The sequence below is a fragment of the Pleurodeles waltl genome, chromosome 11 (assembly GCF_031143425.1).
Source record: "Pleurodeles waltl isolate 20211129_DDA chromosome 11, aPleWal1.hap1.20221129, whole genome shotgun sequence".
Classification (NCBI taxonomy): Eukaryota; Metazoa; Chordata; class Amphibia; order Caudata; family Salamandridae; genus Pleurodeles; species Pleurodeles waltl.
Window position 1 is genome coordinate 389,334,529 of NC_090450.1, and position 18,984 is coordinate 389,353,512.

The 18,984-nt window shown below is 43.7% G+C and overlaps 1 protein-coding gene across 3 annotated transcripts in view; it reads right to left on the bottom strand.

The window, feature by feature from the left end:
• Nucleotides 1-9,203: 9,203 nt before the first annotated feature.
• The window catches only part of FAM168B (family with sequence similarity 168 member B), a 257,323-nt gene continuing 247,542 nt past the window's right edge, over nt 9,204-18,984 (bottom strand). For all 3 annotated transcript variants that reach the window (XM_069213721.1, XM_069213720.1, XM_069213722.1), the window contains exon 7: nt 9,204-14,126. The gene's annotated coding sequence lies outside the window, so the exon portion shown is untranslated. The remainder of the gene's footprint in view (nt 14,127-18,984) is intronic.

Genomic DNA, 18,984 nt, shown 5'->3' on the forward strand with positions numbered 1-18,984 from the left:
GAAAGGTAGTTTGGCAATACCCGGGTCTGTGCTAGAGACTCAGGGGATCATGAAATTGTCTCCCCAATGCCAGAATGGCATTGGGGTGACAATTCCATGATCTTAGACATGTTATATGGCCATGCTCGGAGTTACCATTGTGACGCTGTACATAGGTAGTGACCTATGTACAGTGCACGCGTGTAATGGTGTCCCCGCACTCACAAAGTCTGGGGAATTTGCCCTGAACGATGTGGGGGGCACCTTGGATAGTGCCAGGGTGCCCACACACTAAGTAACTTTGCGCCCAACCTTCACCAGGTGAAGGTTAGACATATAGGTGACTTATAAGTTACTTAAGTGCAGTGGTAAATGGCTGTGAAATAAAGTGGATGTTATTTCACTCAGGCTGCAGTGGCAGGCCTGTGTAAGAATTGTCAGAGCTCCCTATGGGTGGCAAAAGAAATGCTGCAGCCCATAGGGATCTCCTGGAACCCCAATACCCTGGGTACCTCAGTACCATATACAAGGGAATTATAAGGGTGTTCCAGTATGCCAATGTGAATTGGTGATATTGGTCACTAGCCTGTTAGTGACAATTTGGAAAGCAGAGAGAGCATAACCACTGAGGTTCTGGTTAGCAGAGCCTCAGTGAGACAGTCATCACACAGGGAACACAGACAGGGCACACTTATGAGCACTGGGGCCCTGGCTGGCAGGGTCCCAGTGACACATACACTAAAACAACATATATACAGTGAAATATGGGGGTAACATGCCAGGCAAGATGGTACTTTCCTACAGTAACCATGCTAGAAAGAGGCTACTTTTCTACAGGTGCTTTACTTACCTTTGGTGTTTTCCTACACTCGCAGTGCCCCTCTACACACTGCACTTGCCTAGGGGGGAATTTGTGATTCGCATTCCACTATTTTACTATATGGTTTGTGTTGCCCCTAGGCCCATTGCAATCTATTTTTCTTTCTACTTTTTGCACTAGTCTATGACTGTTTACTTACCTGCTTTTGGTTGCCAGTGAATATATTGTGTATAATACTTACCTCCAGAAGGAGTATTGCCTCTAAGATACTTTTGGCCTTGTGTCACTGAAATAAAGTACCTTTATTTTTGGTAATACTGAGTATTGTCTTTTATTGTGTAAGTACTGTGTAACCACAGTGGCATTGCAGGAGCTTTGCATGTATACTAGTTCAGCCTAAGCTGCTCTGCTACAGGTACCTCTAGACAGCATAAGCTGCTATAACATTCCCTACATTTCACTAATAAGGGATAAATGGACCTGGTATAAGGTGTAAGTACCTTAGGTACCCACTATAATCCAGGCCAACCTCCTACATTGGTCGTGCAGCGGTGGGATAAGTACTAGCAATTACTTTACCACTTTGTTACTAGTGCTTTTCACAAGAAAAGTGTAGTTCAATACTTAGAGCTATATACAATTGTACCTAGCAGTCATGTTTTCACTTTCAAAAAGTTAATTCAAACTTTCTAAAAAGTTTTCAAAAGTTCTGAAAAGTTTTTCTTTTCTCTAAAAAGTTTGGTGAAATAGTTTACTAACTTTTTACTCTTCTCCCTAACCTTCTTCTTTCACTGTGTCTCTTGTAGAAGCCACCCCCAGGGTTGTTAGGACCACTGATAAAAGCTTGAATTTCAAAAGTCTGAGGGGCCTCGGCTTAGAAAGAAGTTTGGGGATTGGGAAGAACCCCAGAAAGGAATTTCCTTCTGCAAGATGACCATGAACATCCTACTGGTTAGGTACAGTCAGACTGGGAGGTAGAGGGAGATTCCACCTAGGTAGATTCAGAAGAGAGTCCTGAAGATCCAGGGGAGGGTATTTCCACATATCTTTCCCTTAACAAACCTCCTAGTGTAGCTGGTAGTGGGAAGGGGTCACACACAAGTAGGCACCCTTCACACCTAGAGGCCAGGTCACTGGGGTTACACCCGTTATGGAGAGATGTACTTCTGTTCATTCTCACATCACCTCAGTCTCTGAAGGGTCTTACATCTCCCACCCTGAGGATAACTCCCTAGATAGGGAGCTCAGAAAGCTGAAATTGGAAGAGACTAGACTGAGGCTGAAACAGCAACAGCTGGCCCTAGATAGGGAGGCCGTAGCTGTAGAAAGAGAAAGGCAGGGGTTGGGGTTAGTTCCCCGTGGTGGCTGCAGCATTGAAAGTTTCAGGACTCCTGAGGTCAGAAAGGACCACATTAGCTCCAGAAACGTACACAAAATTGTTCCCCATACAAGGTAGGGGATGATATTCGAAAGTGGTTTGCTGCACTTGAGAGGGCCTGTAAGTTTCAAAGGTTCCCTCAAAAGCAATGGGCTGCAATACTTTGGCTGTCCTTCTCTGGCAAAGGAAGGGACAGACTTTTCGCTGTTAGAGAGGTGGCAGACAACTACAACATTTTAAAGAATGTTTTGGCCTTACCACAGAGCAATACAGGATCAGGTTTAGGGAAACCAAGAAAGAATCTTCACAAGATTGGGTCGACTTTGTGGTCTGTTCTGTAAAAGCTTAAGAGGGTTGGTTAAATGGCAGTAAAGTGTCTGATTACCAGGGCCTATATAATCTGATTTTGAGAAAGCATATATTGAATAGTTGTGTCTGACTTGTTACACCAATATCTTGTGGACTCAGATCTGACCTCTCCCCAAGAATTGGGAAAGGCAGACAAATGGGTCAGAACAAGAGTGAGCAGAAAAACTCATACAAGGGGTGAAAAAGAAAAGAAAAAAAGATGGTGAAAAATCTCAGGATAAGCATGGGGATAAAATGAAGCACAAAGATCCTTCTTCAGGTCCAAAACACTCCTCTGGGGGTGGTGAGAAATCTTCCTTTTCTCATTCTGTACATAATAATAAGCCCTGGTGCTATGTGTGCAGAGGTTAAGGCCATAGGCCAGGGGATACGTCCTGCACAGGTAAAACCACTGAGCCTACCACCACTAATATATCAAGCTCTAGTGCCCTTAGCAGTAGTGGTAATAATGGTGGGACTACTTGCAATAGTCAAACAAAGGGTGTAGTTGGGTTCACTTTCTGATCCATCATAGAAACTGGGGTAGACAGTCCCAAGACAGTTTCTGTCACACCTGGTGGCATTGTCCTTGCCACCTTGGCTGCTTGTCCCCTTAACATGGACAACTACAAGCAGTCAATTGTAATAAATTGTGTTGAGGTCCAGGCCTACAGGGACACAGGTGCCAGTATCACTTTGGTGACTGAAAACTTGGTGTCACCTGCACAACACCTTGGACAGACGTAGCAGGTTACTAATGTCAACAACTCCACTCGGTCTCTCCCCTTAGCTGTAGTGCAGCTTAGTTGGGGTTGAGTTACTGGCCCAAAGCAGGTGGTGGTATCACCTAGCTTACTTGTAGATTGTCTCTTAGGTAATAACCTAGAGGTCTCAGGTTCGGCTGAGGTAGAGTTTAGGACCCTTGCATCCATGCTAGGTATCCCTGAGGAATTGCTTCCTCTCATTTCAGGTGAAATGAAAAAGCAAAGGAGAGAAAAAAGCCTGAAATCTCAGGACCCCTTTCCACCAACAGGTAAGAAAGGTATCAAAGTATCCCTTCCCCACCCTGCCACTAAGGATACCATTCCTGCTAAAGATATCATTTCTGTGGTGGGAGAAACCTCTCCTGCGGTGGAACCTGTACCAGAGGAGCCCTCAGCTATCACAGCTAGACTCCCAGAGGTAAAAGTACCTCTCTGTGGAACTACTAATCCATATGTGCAAAATTGCACTGTTTTAGTAAATGTGGAGCAACCCTCCAGCCCTCCCAGAGAAACTTTAGTGCAGCAGCCCTTCACTATTTCTGAACACTTAGGTCAGCAGCCCTCTCCTAGTGTGGAGCTTATAGGACAGCAGCCCTGCTCCAATCCAAGAGAAACAGCAACCCTGTTCTCCCTTTCAGCCATATGGACAAACTTTTTGCCCAGCTATGGCTTTACTAAGACAGCATTCCTGTCTGGCATTCTCTTCATTAGGACAGCAACCCTGTCTTGACATAGGCTCAGTGGAACAATCCCACTGCCCAACTTTAAAAATCATACAAATAGAGACTCTGAGAATTTACACTTGCACTGTTTTCTAGGTAAAAAAATCTCCAAACAGGGTGGTTTACAGCTCCACAGGGAAGTAACCATATAGTGGATAAAAAACAAATGTCAAGGCACTTGTGAATCGCAAACTCAGTTGTCCTTGGGTCCTTGTTTTGGTGTCTTGTTCGCAATCATTAATCATAAGTCTGACCAGGATAATATGAAAAATTATTATCAATTTATTCTTGAAATGCAGTGTCCATTACAGCAACAGCCAACACGTGTTTCGCCCTGTTAGAGGATTTGATCTCAGAGACTTCATCAGGGCTGTACAAATTCAAGTTGTGACCATGATTATAGTCAGAATTGTAAAATACTCCTTAACAAAGGACTTCCAAAATTCCAAACCACGTGACTTTAGTGCCAAACTCATTTTATACATGACAAGGCTTAAAGCGCAGATTCTCTGAGAGCAGATAAAAATGTGGAGTTTAGGGCCTCTGAGCTCACAATTTAAAAATACATATTTTAGTGAAGTTGGTTTTTAGATTGTTAGTTTGAAAATGCCACTTTTAAAAAAGTAGGCATTTTCTTGCTTAATCCATTCTGTGACTCTGCCTGTTTGTGGATTCCCCGTCTGGGTCAGTTTGAACGCTGGGCTGTTCACACCTCTCCTCTAGACAGTGACACAAAGGGGGCTGGGGTGTAGCCTGCATATCTTGATTAGCCATCTGTGCTGGAGGGGGAAGGGAGGAGTGGTTACTCACACCTGAAAGGACTGTGCCTGCCCTCACACAATGCCGTCTCCAACCCCGTGGTGAGTGTCTGGGGCCTGGCCTGGACAAGGAATGATCTTGCAAACACTTGAGACTTTGCTTTGAAGTTTGCCAACTTCAAAGGCAGAACTGGGTATAAGAAGAAGACCCAAAACCCCAGACTGGTAGAATCTTTCTGGAATCAAGAGGAACCTCTGCTCAGGAGTAGAGCTGAAGGAGGAGTAATGTCCCTTTGCTGGACTGGCCTGCAGTTGCGGATTCTGCCTGAAAGGAGTGCAAAGGGTGAACTTTGCTGTGTGTCCTGTCATGGGACGACTTCACCGAGCCACTGCTCGCACCGCGACCTGTGGGCCCCGCACTCCAGCATCACGGCTCACACCACAGCCTGGGCATCCCCGCCGCCGCCACTCCTGCTGACACCTCTGCCGCTGCCTGCACCGTGGCCTGTGGACACCGCTCGTAAGGTACACAAAGCACCATCCCATACCGCACCGCAGCCCGGTCCATCGACGCCAGCACCATCGACTCCTGTGTCATCACCAGGCATCCTGCCTGCACTGTGGCCCTGTGGACACCGCTCGTGAGGGTCACAAAGCACTGTCCCATCCTGCACCGCTGGCTTGGGCCTACCAACGAAAGCGCTTCAGCAACGACGCCGCCGCTGCCTGCACCGTGACCTGTGGACACCGCACCGCCCCGCTTCACACTGCAGCCCTGGTCTCACTGACACCGCTGGATGCAGTCACCGAGCCGCTGCCTGCACCGTGACCTGTGGGCACCGCACATCGCATCGTCCCACTTCGCACCTCAGCCCAGACGCCATCCACGCCAGTGCACCTGACTTCATCAGCCTGGAGTTCGATCTGCAACGCGTGTGACCTCAAGGGCCCGACGTCTCCTGCACCGACTCCACGATGTCAGTGACACCGCCTCCGGAGCTCACCACGAGGATCACGACACCCTGCAAATCCAAGGTACTGTTTGCGGGTCTTCCAGACATTGTAGTTGGCCCGCAACGCCACAGCCGGCCTGAACTGTTAGTTTTGTTGCCCATGATGCCGTGATAGCCCCAGGTGGGTGCTATTAACTTCAAGGAACTGCAGTTTTGAGTAAGTTTTGCATAATTCATATTTTTCTTACTGTATGTTGGATTCTTATCGTATTTGGTCTTGTTTTATATAGATAAATATTGGCTATTTTTCTAAAACTGGTGTGGTGTCCTTTTTTAGTGTTTTCACTTATTACTGTGTGTTATGTGCAAATGCTTTACATATTGCTTCTGAGATAAGCCTGACTGCTCGTGCCAAGCTACCAAGGGGGTGAGAGCAGGGGTTATATGAGTGGGTATCTTCCTTATCCTGACCAGAGTGAGGGTCCCTACTTGGACAGGGTGCAAACCAACTGCCATCTAGAGACCCCATTTCTAACAGTCCCTGATCCTATCTTCAAGAGCGGTGGGGCATCTATGGAAGATTCACCAACTGAGGCACTTGTGAAGTTGATGATAAAGGCAATAGCTGTGATAGCCTTGTATGTTGTGCTGGAGGATCAGTATCGGCACCACAGAGGTGCTGAGTTAGAGCACTCAAAGGAGACATGTTTGAACAAGCAATGGAGGAGGAGTCATTCCTGGTGATGATATCACTTGAGCTGGAATCGGGTTCAGATTCGCCCAAGATACGTGCGGTAGAGAAAGAAATGGAGTTAAGACCACCGGCTGGTAGGATGTTGGCATTCCTTCCAGGGAAAAGGCCAAAGGTCCCAAGGGGCCAACTTGCGCACTAGAAGTGCTCATGGCACGACTGAACATTGCGTTCAGTAAAGCAGATAGATCTGTCCCAGGTGTTGGGAATTCTGGGAACAGTTAACCCATCTGGGGCCTTGTGGTCAGTGCCAAAGAAAGTACATTATCCAGAGCCAGGTTGGCTGGACCCACAGGCACCGAATCTTCTGAAGGATCTTCTGTTGGATGTTACTGATCAGATGCAGGTTGGGAAGTGAAGGTGACTTAATCCTGGAGGTATATCTTAGACGTTTTGTGCTTGCTCTTATGCTTCTTTTTGGAAGACCTTGAAGACCGTGATGATAGAGCCCTTGATCTCTGTTAAGTTTCGGACATCCACAGCATTCATTCCATGCTCTGGCCATGAACATCTTGGACTTCCATTCCTTAAGCGCTTTGAGATGCATCTTTTCACCTGACTTGGACGTTGTGGTTGGAAACAGGACACCAGAGACAGATGCCGTAAGGGTCTGTGATAGATGCCTGGCACTCACAGTGTTGACCTGGCTTGAACCCAGACCGTTTTCGCAGCAACACTGTGAAAGAAAACTGCACCAAAGTGAATTTAATAAGGAGATATTGACGATTAACATTCTACATTCTTGAGGAGAATGGGGAGCTAAAGGGAACTGGCATCACACAACAGAGGCATTCTGAGGCTTAAGAGATGTTGCATGCATCGCTGAGATGGAGCCAGCACCCCATACTGGTGTGGGAGAGCCATATAAGTTTCCAGATTCAGGCTGGCACCTGAGATACTCAAATAGTGTGGAATATGCAGCTAGAAGTATCCATCAGAACTCAAATGCATGTTCAATTCTGTTTCCACCTCACCACCCAATCTTACATTTCTGGTAATCAAATACCTTGATCTCAAAAAAGAGCAACAGCTCTTCCACTTGGTTCCCCACTCACCAGCAGAAATAAAAATCCAAAGATGGTGGTCAGGTAATGGAGCACTGTGGGCTTATGGTTGCCATGATACTGATTTTCCTATGGTCTATGTCAAAATTGACGATTGCTTATCCAAAGAAATTTTCAGACTCAGCCATAAGATGACAATGTTAAGCATGTGAATGTAGAATCTATGGGTTTAACTGGTCCTCCAGCTCTTTGCCAAATGCACCCCCCCAGCCAATTTCTGGTAATCAAAACACCTTGATCTCAAAAAAGAGTGACAGCTCTTCCACTTGGTTCCCATCCCCCAGCAGAAATGAGAATCTAAAGATGGTGGGAAGGTAATGTAGCACAGTGGGCTTATAGTTTCCATATGGTTGTGGGCTAGTGGCATTTACTGGATGGCCAGTAGACCAATGCTGGTCTCCTACAACCTCTCCAGCTTCCACTGCCTCACCTCAACTCAATCTCCACGTTATATATGTGAGGGGTATTCCAACAAGCCATGAGTGGTTCCATGGCCAGGTGCGTGCCTAAGGGCCGATTGCACTCTAGCGCCACTACTGGATAACCTCCATAGATGTGTTCATGATTGCCACCCTCCTTTTCTAAGTGGCCCATTACTAAAACTCAAGGTGTTTGTGTCCCTCCACCTCCCCTCTGTCCAGTGTTTAGGGGACCATGTCCCTTTCCCGTGACTACCTAAATCGCCTCATATTCTAGGTGCTTGTGAATCCAGAAAAGGACTCATGCTGCAAAACCCTTCTTATATTCATCACCAGACCCCACAGACTGGGCTTGCAGCGGCCAGCCCTTATTGGTCTTCCATCATGTTCTGGACGCCCCTTGCAGATACAGCATGATCACCTGAGGTTTTCTACTTTTGGTTATGCTGTATACACTATTACTTGTGGTTATTATGCATTTTCAATTTGTATTTGTCATGTTTTTCTCAATAACGTTAAAACATTTTTTTTTTTTTAAACATTGGCTTTCCTGTTGTGCGGATGCTGAGGATCTGGAGTCCATGTTTAACACATTTTGTTGGTGCAGTGCAAAGTATAAATCCATTTGGATGGAGCTAGACATGCAATTTAGCATAGTGACCGTGGTTAGGAGTTTGTCAAGTAGCATACCCAACTGCCTCAAATGATGCTGACTTGCGTTCTATTGAGAAATCATTCAATTTCGTATCGTAGGTGTGTTGACAGCATTCCAGTACAAAAAATATCATTTGCTATATTGAAGTACTTTTGCTTCATGTGATAGTTTCAGTGCAACATGTTCTGTTAGGTTTGGTCATATTCCTTTGGGAGGGAAGAACACCATAAAGAAATGAGACTGTGCAAGACTAACAACCTGAAATACATGCATTGCGTTACCAGTCATTTAGTGAAGACGCATGAACAGATAGGTAGGCTGGTACATTAACAATATCACTTTCACATGAGGAAATGGTTGGTAAAGTGGCGATCAGCCAATGGCATTGCTCAATATTCTAGGTCTGCGCTAGAATATCAGGTAAGACAATTTTAGGGTTTAGAACTATTAAGCGGTGCATTCTATCATTTGAAGTTTTCTAAATACACTTGTCAACAGTTTTAAATCCTCACTTACAATTCAGATTGAATTTTAAAAGTGAAAGCAAGAGCCATTCTGAAACAGGACCCTCAAAAACAGATTGAAACTGAAATAAGCAACACAAGTCAATCTTTATTGAAAACGTAAGTAATTATTACATAACAAATGTTGTTACAATAAACGTGCCTTTAAGAATTTTATCTGAGCTCATTGACTAATTGAATCTCATAAAAAATAAAAGCATGAATTTACACATAATTTGATTGGCTCAGAATGTAAACTCCACTATATATGTGGATGCAATTACTGCTCAAAATGTTGAAGTGATGCTTTAAAACGTTTATTAATCTGGAAGACAACATTGACCCAAACATAAAAAGTACCAATATAACTGCTTGTAAAACAGTGATCTCCACGCATTGTCATGAAAAGGAAACGTGTGCCTATTTAATAACAAAGCAGAACCATAACTAGGATCTCTTGCGTACTTGTGTTGCATGCAATCACCTTCATTTGTCTTCTAAACATATGGGCTTAATAAAAATACAAATTAATTGAACTAAAACATTTCTGGACAGCAGACAACAAAAGACCCACATTTTCTTTGTTTGTTTTTTTATACCCCCTCCCCCCATGAAAAACAACTGGATTCTAAACGCAGTCGAGCCAGAAAAAACAAGATTGAGTTTGATGCATCTTAACGCAATTTGGGGGTTTTGTGAACAAACATCCATATAAAGATAGGAGCGCTCTGGGAACTGATTGGGTGTGCTGATAAAGCATGCAAGGTTCTTTTGCATACAATTTATTCACAAGGAATATGTATGCAGTTTTGGTCTTCACAAGAATTCGAGAGCTCGGATCCAGTGACTGATCGTAAAAGTTCTGGAAATGACAAAGAAAACAAGAGAATGAAAGGAACACTTCAAAAGTTATGCCACGGTTATTTACTTCATTTTAACACTTGGACTCAAAACAGTTCCAGAACACTCACAAACTGAGCAGGATCAAAGAAGTCTGCTGTATATGTATGTTCAGTGAGTCGTAAACTATTTTGTAGAAAGAGAAAGTTAAGTTTTACATGGGTCCACTGAACAACTTCAATATACACTGCTCTCCTCCTGCAGCCACTCATGAGCCAAAATTCTCTGGGTCACTGCTTAGTGGAACAATCACAATTAAGCTTCAGAACTGTTCAATGGAAGGCAAATTGCGAGTATATGGATATCCAATATGGGACTTTAGGCACAGACGAAATACAATGCTGCCTCCGTTTGAAGAATTCTGTTCGAAGCTAGGAAAGTAGTTCGAGTTTTGCCACACATTACATCATCTATCCTACAACTTCTCCACTCAAAAGTTCACTAAGGATGAACGTTTACTTCACAATGAGTTCATTATTTTAAATTGATCCGAAGGCAGAAGCTTGCAAAAGGAGGAACATTAATTGGTAGGAAGGCACTGTGAACTTTATTTCCAGAGTTTCTGTCCTTAAACAAACTACTCAGCAAGCTATTTAAGGGAAGAAGAGAGGAATGCCAACCCACGATTAACATTCAGAGAGTAGAGGAGTAAAAAAAAAAAATAAAAAAAAAAAAAAATTCAAAACAAGTCGTGGAAGCCAGTTTGGCAATCGACAATAAGCCAATGGATATCACTTACTGGTTACTGTTAATCAACAAATTCTACATAAGAAAACCGGTTACGGTAGGTTTGCCATATTTAAGTACATTTGGTGACTGGTATACAATAGGTACATTGCTTCAGGAAGTCAGCTCTAGGCATCGTATCTGGAAATAACATTCAGCACCCACAGTTAAAAAAAAAAAAAAAAAAAAAAAATGCAGGCACGGTTTCCAGTGAACTGAAAAAAGTTGGTTGGAAATTCGTAAACATATACTAAAATAAGTTTGATTTCATTTATTCTAGCTCAATACTCCAACAGCAAAACAGACAGAAAAGGAAGCATTTTGGCATATTCCACTGCAATCGGAACACCAACTCCACTTTTGGGGCACCTTTAGCATCCAACTCCACCAAGAGGTTTTTTTCTCCTAAGGGGGAGTCTTTTCAAATACACAAATGTGAATGCTATCTAAACTCTCAGGCTATGCTCAGGGTAAAAAAAGACACAAAAAGCTGGTGTCAACGAGGATAGAAACGAGTTTCATATGCGTGCTTCCTTAAATTACCTCCAGCTTAGGCAGAAAGGCTAGAAAAAGGGCAGCAGTGCACATGTCGAAAGGAATAATTTCACATAACTAAGTTTATGAATAGAAGTCACCAGGTATGATAAAATACATAACAGAGATCATTTGAGACCACTTGTCCTGCAGAACATTTGAGACAGGCTACTCACGTTTAAAGGACTCATTAGGTTCTTACCATGGATAGTTAAGATGTTAAGAGACAGTTACTTACATTTAAGCTATCCTCAGGTGTTTAACATTCAATTGTTTAAGTTAGTTCTCAGCAAGCTCCTTCTTCATAAGTTTTATTTCCTTATGAAAACAGGAGTACCGCCAGCCCAAAATGAACCTACTCAGATGTCTCTTTTCCAGGATTAGTGCTGTGTGCCAAATAGGACTTGAAATTTGTAATACTAAAAGTAGATTAAAACTATCAAGAGTGGACAACGCATTACATAGAATCGGTAACATGGATCTACCAACTCCCACAAACATTCTGAAACCTAAGTCTATTTTTTTGTCAGTCATCGGGCAGTTCTAAGTGACTACTTTCCTATGTTACAAGTATTTTTTTCCAACACTACAGCATGTCAAAACAAGTAACCTAAACCATGCCCCAAAGTAGCTTAATGACACAACATGGGTTTACACAACAGTCAGTTTGCACTGAACATTAATGCAACTTGAAAAATGTTCATCAATTTAAAGTTTAGTACACGGTGGAGGGAAGAGTCCCAATGTTGGCAATTCCAACCAGTCAAGAAGTGAGCTCCTCAATACAAGGAATATAAAATTAACACACAAGCAGTGCAGGATCAAACTGATTATCTGACCTATTTACCTGCTTCTTTATAGTAACACCTAATTTAGAATAAGTGCTTGTATGGTATTCCTATTCAATACTACAATTAAACAAAATGCAGCATTATTAACTGGATGTTGTTTTGCTCTCAGTGATCTGTGCAAAACATTCCTAGCCTTCATAAAAACAGTGTAAAAAAGTTTAAAACGTAAAAAGAAACACTTAAATGATTCATTAGATTTATACCAGCAATTCAATGTTAAATGGCTGAGTTACACAGCACTGGAGAGGCAGCAAGGTTAAAAAAACTTAAGGAATAAGAGCACCTAACTTCACATGACTAAACAAAATCGTTTCTAAAAGAATCAGAGAAATGGATTGCCCCCCTTAAAAAAAAAAATAAAAAAAAAAAAAAGAAAAGATCAAAACTAACTACGCACTCTGTGATAAAGTAAATTGCTTTGCAAACTTAATAGTTAAAAATGTGAGGAAATTGAGTGCTCATTACTCACTGATTTACTGCAGTCAGTGTATTCCAATTATTGCATTCAATGAGTATCGCTATTGAAAAAAAGTTTAATTATCACCCACAAGTCAGACACTAACACTAGTAGATACATTTTCTTTAAAGCCTGTGTCCAAAGGATTACTTTAATTAATAATACCCCCCCCTCCCTCGGTCACTCCTCAGGGTTAACAGAGTGGGCAATACATAAGGTAAGCTATGTATGTAGAGGCCTTCATTATTGCCATCAATTTTAATAATTCCTGGTATGCTATTTGTGATGTGAAGCAGTTAAAAAAAAAAAAAAAAAAGAAAAAGAAAAAAAAAAAAATCTAAATGTGTATTATGTACCAAGATCACTGCAAAAGCTTTAGGAACACATTATAAATGTTATTACAGTGCCATGTTCTGGCTACAATGTACTAGTTTGCCAAATGACGCAACAATGGAAAAAAACATTGACATGTCATCTGGCTAGTGTGTTACTATAAAGAAGCATACATAAAACATTTTTTTTCTTTTTTGAAGAACGTGCATTGTTCTATGGCCACGGAAATACACCAGCAGTGAATTGCACACGGTGCTGGCTAGAACACTGTTCAATTTATCCATATCAGGTGAAACATTTAACATTCCACTGCCATTATAGGGTAAATTGGAATGGATTTACTGATTGAAATGTGTAGACCGAACAGAGGAGATCTGGAGGCAACCATTCAAGGCAACATTTGCACTTATCAGAATTGTTTCTGGGATTCTTATTAATGGGTTGGCAGGCTGGGGTGTACAATTATATTGTGCAAATCTGCACATAAATTAGGCTCACAATTCCACAAGCCACGTTCACTTTCTACATCATACCTCATTTCCAATTAAAGGAAGCTCCAACACTAACACTGAATCCAAAGAATACAAGAATAATAAAAATTCAGTCACCTCACGATGCAGGTTTTTTGTACCCATCTTGCGCTTCCTATTTTGGCCCGCTTAATAGAGTACTTGATGTTTAATAAAAGTATGAGGCTCTTTCAGTAAGCAGTACCTAAAACCGCAAAATGGTTGAGGCACTTTCACAATAAACATTATGATGCTCTGAAAAAGTAATTTGTTTTAAATTCTAGTACTAAAAACCTTGCATACAAAAAGTACATCAATACAAGGTTGCAAATACCTCAGTTCCTTTGGATTTTGCATATGATATTTTTTGCATCAATCACTGCTGGTAGTAGATTGAGCAAGCTTTAGGTTTTGCATGCATTCAACTAGTTATGGTCAGATAAATGTATACTCCCTTTTTATCATTATAGTTAGCTAAAAAACTGCAAGACAGTCCACAAAAACAGGATTTTGTTTTTAAGACTAACTGCTGGCGTCCCAAGATGTAAGATATGCAGCACCGGAAATTCTTCTGTGATCTGAAATTAGTAGTGTTTGGCAAAGTGTTGAAAGCACTTCGAAGTAAGTCCTTGCTGGAGGCAGGAGTGCTTCAGCGCCTGCTGATAAACCTCATTACTGATTGCATATCTTCCATCTTTAAACCTGGCGGGAGAACAAAATTAGATTGAAGTCCATGAACAACGGGCATGTATAGATTTTAATTCTTTTACAAAATAAAGTGTCTCCTACTCAGTGATAACATTTCCACGCTGTACAATGAAGTATCTGAAAGTAGTTCGACCTTTGTGAATCTAGAAAATAGCTAGCAAAACAAATCATGTTGCAGGTTCAAGAAAGCCTTTTTAGGTTTACTTTAAAGGCTTCCCTAACCTCAATGTAAAAATAAATAAAAATATACACATTTATAAATAAATATATGTGCACATGCTTATGGATGTTTTGGGTCTGCCCTCTTCATCCCATGGTGAGTTCAATTGGAATTCACGTTTTTCTTTCGCCCACTACACCATTGTGACCGCCAACTGGCTGGCTCCCTTGCACTGTGCATACCAGAATTTTGCCTGATCACGTGCACATTTAAAGTCATGTATTCAAACTGTCATCAGGTCACAGTAATTCAAAGCCAATAGAACAGTTTCTTTGTAGTAGTAATCACCACATTCTGTGATGTGCATTAAAGAACAAGTTACTTACCTTTGGTAACACCTTATCTAGTAGAGAATATATCTAACCGCAGATTCCTTACCTTTGAATTTCCCAGGCGTCAAGACTGTATCCAGAAGATTGTACGTGAGCAGTAGCCTCAGTGCAGCAGTAGACAGCATCATATCGGCTCCACTTGCATCATTAGTGTTGGCCGCGCAAGAAGTGACGTCGCAGTACCTATATAGGCATCACCCATGCATGCTGATGTCGGTTACTTTTCATGACTTTCCACACCAGAAGCACCTGAACAACTAGGGCCCTGAAAGGGGTCAGCCCGTCTCTAGAAATCAGTTCGAAGAGCAACTAGGATGTGTGGGTGAGTAAGGAATCTGCAGCTAAATGTTGTCTCTACCAGATAAAGCATTACCAAAAGGTAAGTAACTTGTTTATCTGATAGAGACTTCTAGCTGCAGATTCCTTACTCTTTGAATAGATACCCAAGCAATACCTCCCCGGAGGCAGGTCTCAGACATATTTCAGACCAAAACAAAAACCTATAGGATCAAACGAACAGAGTGCCCATCCCTACGGACTTTAATGTTCAAGCAGTAGTGTTTGATAAATTTGTACATAGATGCCCACATTGCTGCCTGGCAGATGTCCAGGACCAGAACTACACGTGCTAATGTAATGATCCCAGCATAAGCTCTGGTGGAATGAGCTTGCAAGCCTTACGAAGGTTGCTTCTTGGCCAATGCATAGCAGATTTTAATGCAGACCACGACGCACCTAGAGACGGTCCGCTTCTGCAGTGCTAGACCTTTCTTCACACCAACATACCCCCAAGAAGAATTAGTTGTCCACCCAGAACTCTTTTATTCAATCAAAACAGAATGACAATACTCCTTTTGGGTCCAGAAGGTGGAGTCGCTACTCTTCTTTAGAGGGATGCTGAGGAGCGAAAAAAGGTAGGAAGTGTGATTGTTTGGCCTACATGAAATGGGGCAACAACTTTCCAGAGAAAAGAGGCCCTCGTGTGATGTACCAGTTTGTCAGGATAGACCAAATGATTAGGCGGCTTAGACAAGGCCTGCAGCTCATTAACTCTGCGGGCAGAAGTAATTGCCACAAGAAAGGTTGTTTTCAATGTCAGAGCCTCAGGGGACAATTTTGGAGAGGCTCGAAAGGAGCACACATTAAACCTGGTATGACCAGACTGAAATTCCACTGAGACATGATAAATAGTCAAGGAGGGAAAATTAAATAAGACTGTTTAGGAACCTATGTACAACAGGATACTGGAACAAGGAGGGTTGGTCAGGCAGCCACAATAAGGCAGAAAGAGCAGACAGATAGCCCTTAAGAGTGTCCAGAACAAACAAAGCCCTGCTGGACAAGGGTGAGAATAAAGAGTAAAACTTCAGAAAGAGGGGCAAAAAGACGATGGAAAATGTTCCTGCTTACCCAGTAAACTTTGGTTTGTGGCATGTAGTGCTGTAGGCTCACATGCTCTGCATACTTTCTCCATCTAGTGTAGGGTCCGAAGGTTGCAAGTTTTGTTTTTCCAAGTCTTTTGAGTCACAAGGTATAGTGACGTCTCCTATTGCTGGTAATGCGCATGGGAATCAACTACATTGTTAGATTGTTTTCCCAGAGGAGGGTGAGAATGGAATGTAGTGGAAGAGTAAAGACAGATGTTCCTGCAAATGCATATACCTATAATGGCAAAGAGACTGTAGTGGCCACAGGTGTCTGGGGAGGAGGGCAGGAGCATGTGAATCTACAACACTAAATGCCACAAACAGATGATTAAAGAGTAACATTTTCTGCTTGTTGTCATGTGTGGCTGTAGATACACATTGTAGGAAGTTGGCTCTGTATGTGCTATTTCAAAGTAAGGAATAGCATGCACAGAGTCCAAGGGTTCCCCTTAGAGGTAAAATAGTGGTAAAAATAGATAATACTAATGCTCTATTTTGTGGTAGTGTGGTCGAGCAGTAGGCTTATCCAAGGAGTAGTGTTAAGCATTTGTTGTACATACACATAGACAATAAATGAGGTACACACACTCAGAGACAAATCCAGCCAATAGGTTTTTGTATAGAAAAATATCTTTTCTTAGTTTATTTTAAGAACCACAGGTTCAAATTCTACATGTAATATCTCATTCGAAAGGTATTGCAGGTAAGTACTTTAGGAACTTTAAAGCATAAAAATTGCATGTATACTTTACAAGTTATTGACAAATAGCTGTTTTAAAAGTGGACACTTAGTGCAATTTTCACAGTTCCTGGGGGAGGTAAGTTTTTGTTAGTTTTACCAGGTAAGTAAGACACTTGCAGGGTTCAGTTCTTGGTCCAAGGTAGCCCACCGTTGGGGGTTCAGAGCAACCCCAAAGTCACCACACCAGCAGCTCAGGGCCGGTCAGGTGCAGAGTTCAAAGTGGTGCCCAAAACACATAGGCTAGAATGGAGAGAAGGGGGTGCCCCGGTTCCGGTCTGCTTGCAGGTAAGTACCCGCGTCTTCGGAGGGCAGACCAGGGGGGTTTTGTAGGGCACCGGGGGGGACACAAGCCCACACAGAAATTTCACCCTCAGCAGCGCGGGGGCGGCCGGGTGCAGTGTAGAAACAAGCGTTGGGTTCGCAATGTTAGTCTATGAGAGATCTCGGGATCTCTTCAGAGCTGCAGGCAGGCAAGGGGGGGGGTTCCTCGGGGAAACCTCCACTTGGGCAAGGGAGAGGGACTCCTGGGGGTCACTTCTCCAGTGAAAGTCCGGTCCTTCAGGTCCTGGGGGCTGCGGGTGCAGGGTCTCTCCCAGGCGTCGGGACTTAGGATTCAAAGAGTCGCGGTCAGGGGAAGCCTCGGGATTCCCTCTGCAGGCGGCGCTGTGGGGGCTCAGGGGGGACAGGTTTTGGTACTCACAGTATCAGAGTAGTCCTGGGGTCCCTCCTGAGGTGTTGGATCTCCACCAGCCGAGTCGGGGTCGCCGGGTGCAGTGTTGCAAGTCTCACGCTTCTTGCGGGGAGCTTGCAGGGTTCTTTCAAGGCTGCTGGAAACAAAGTTGCAGCCTTTCTTGGAGCAGGTCCGCTGTCCTCGGGAGTTTCTTGTCTTTTCGAAGCAGGGGCAGTCCTCAGAGGATGTCGAGGTCGCTGGTCCCTTTGGAAGGCGTCGCTGGAGCAGGATCTTTGGAAGGCAGGAGACAGGCTGGTGAGTTTCTGGAGCCAAGGCAGTTGTCGTCTTCTGGTCTTCCTCTGCAGGGGTTTTCAGCTAGGCAGTCCTTCTTCTTGTAGTTGCAGGAATCTAATTTTCTAGGGTTCAGGGTAGCCCTTAAATACTAAATTTAAGGGCGTGTTTAGGTCTGGGGGGTTAGTAGCCAATGGCTACTAGCCCTGAGGGTGGGTACACCCTCTTTGTGCCTCCTCCCAAGGGGAGGGGGGTCACAATCCTAACCCTATTGGGGGAATCCTCCATCTGCAAGATGGAGGATTTCTAAAAGTTAGAGTCACTTCAGCTCAGGACACCTTAGGGGCTGTCCTGACTGGCCAGTGACTCCTCCTTGTTGCTTTCTTTGTTCCCTCCAGCCTTGCCGCCAAAGTGGGGGCCGTGGCCGGAGGGGGCGGGCAACTCCACTAAGCTGGAGTGCCCTGCTGGGTTGTGACAAAGGGGTGAGCCTTTGAGGCTCACCGCCAGGTGTCACAGCTCCTGCCTGGGGGAGGTGTTAGCATCTCCACCCAGTGCAGGCTTTGTTACTGGCCTCAGAGTGACAAAGGCACTCTCCCCATGGGGCCAGCAACATGTCTCTGGTGTGGCAGGCTGCTGGAACTAGTCAGCCTACACAGACAGTCGGTTAAGTTTCAGGGGGCACCTCTAAGGTGCCCTCTGTGGTGTATTTTACAATAAAATGTACACTGGCATCAGTGTGCATTTATTGTGCTGAGAAGTTTGATACCAAACTTCCCAGTTTTCAGTGTAGCCATTATGGTGCTGTGGAGTTCGTGTTTGACAGACTCCCAGACCATATACTCTTATGGCTACCCTGCACTTACAATGTCTAAGGTTTTGTTTAGACACTGTAGGGGTACCATGCTCATGCACTGGTACCCTCACCTATGGTATAGTGCACCCTGCCTTAGGGCTGTAAGGCCTGCTAGAGGGGTGTCTTACCTATACTGCATAGGCAGTGAGAGGCTGGCATGGCACCCTGAGGGGAGTGCCATGTCGACTTACTCGTTTTGTCCTCACTAGCACACACAAGCTGCAAGCAGTGTGTCTGTGCTGAGTGAGAGGTCTCCAGGGTGGCATAAGACATGCTGCAGCCCTTAGAGACCTTCCTTGGCATCAGGGCCCTTGGTA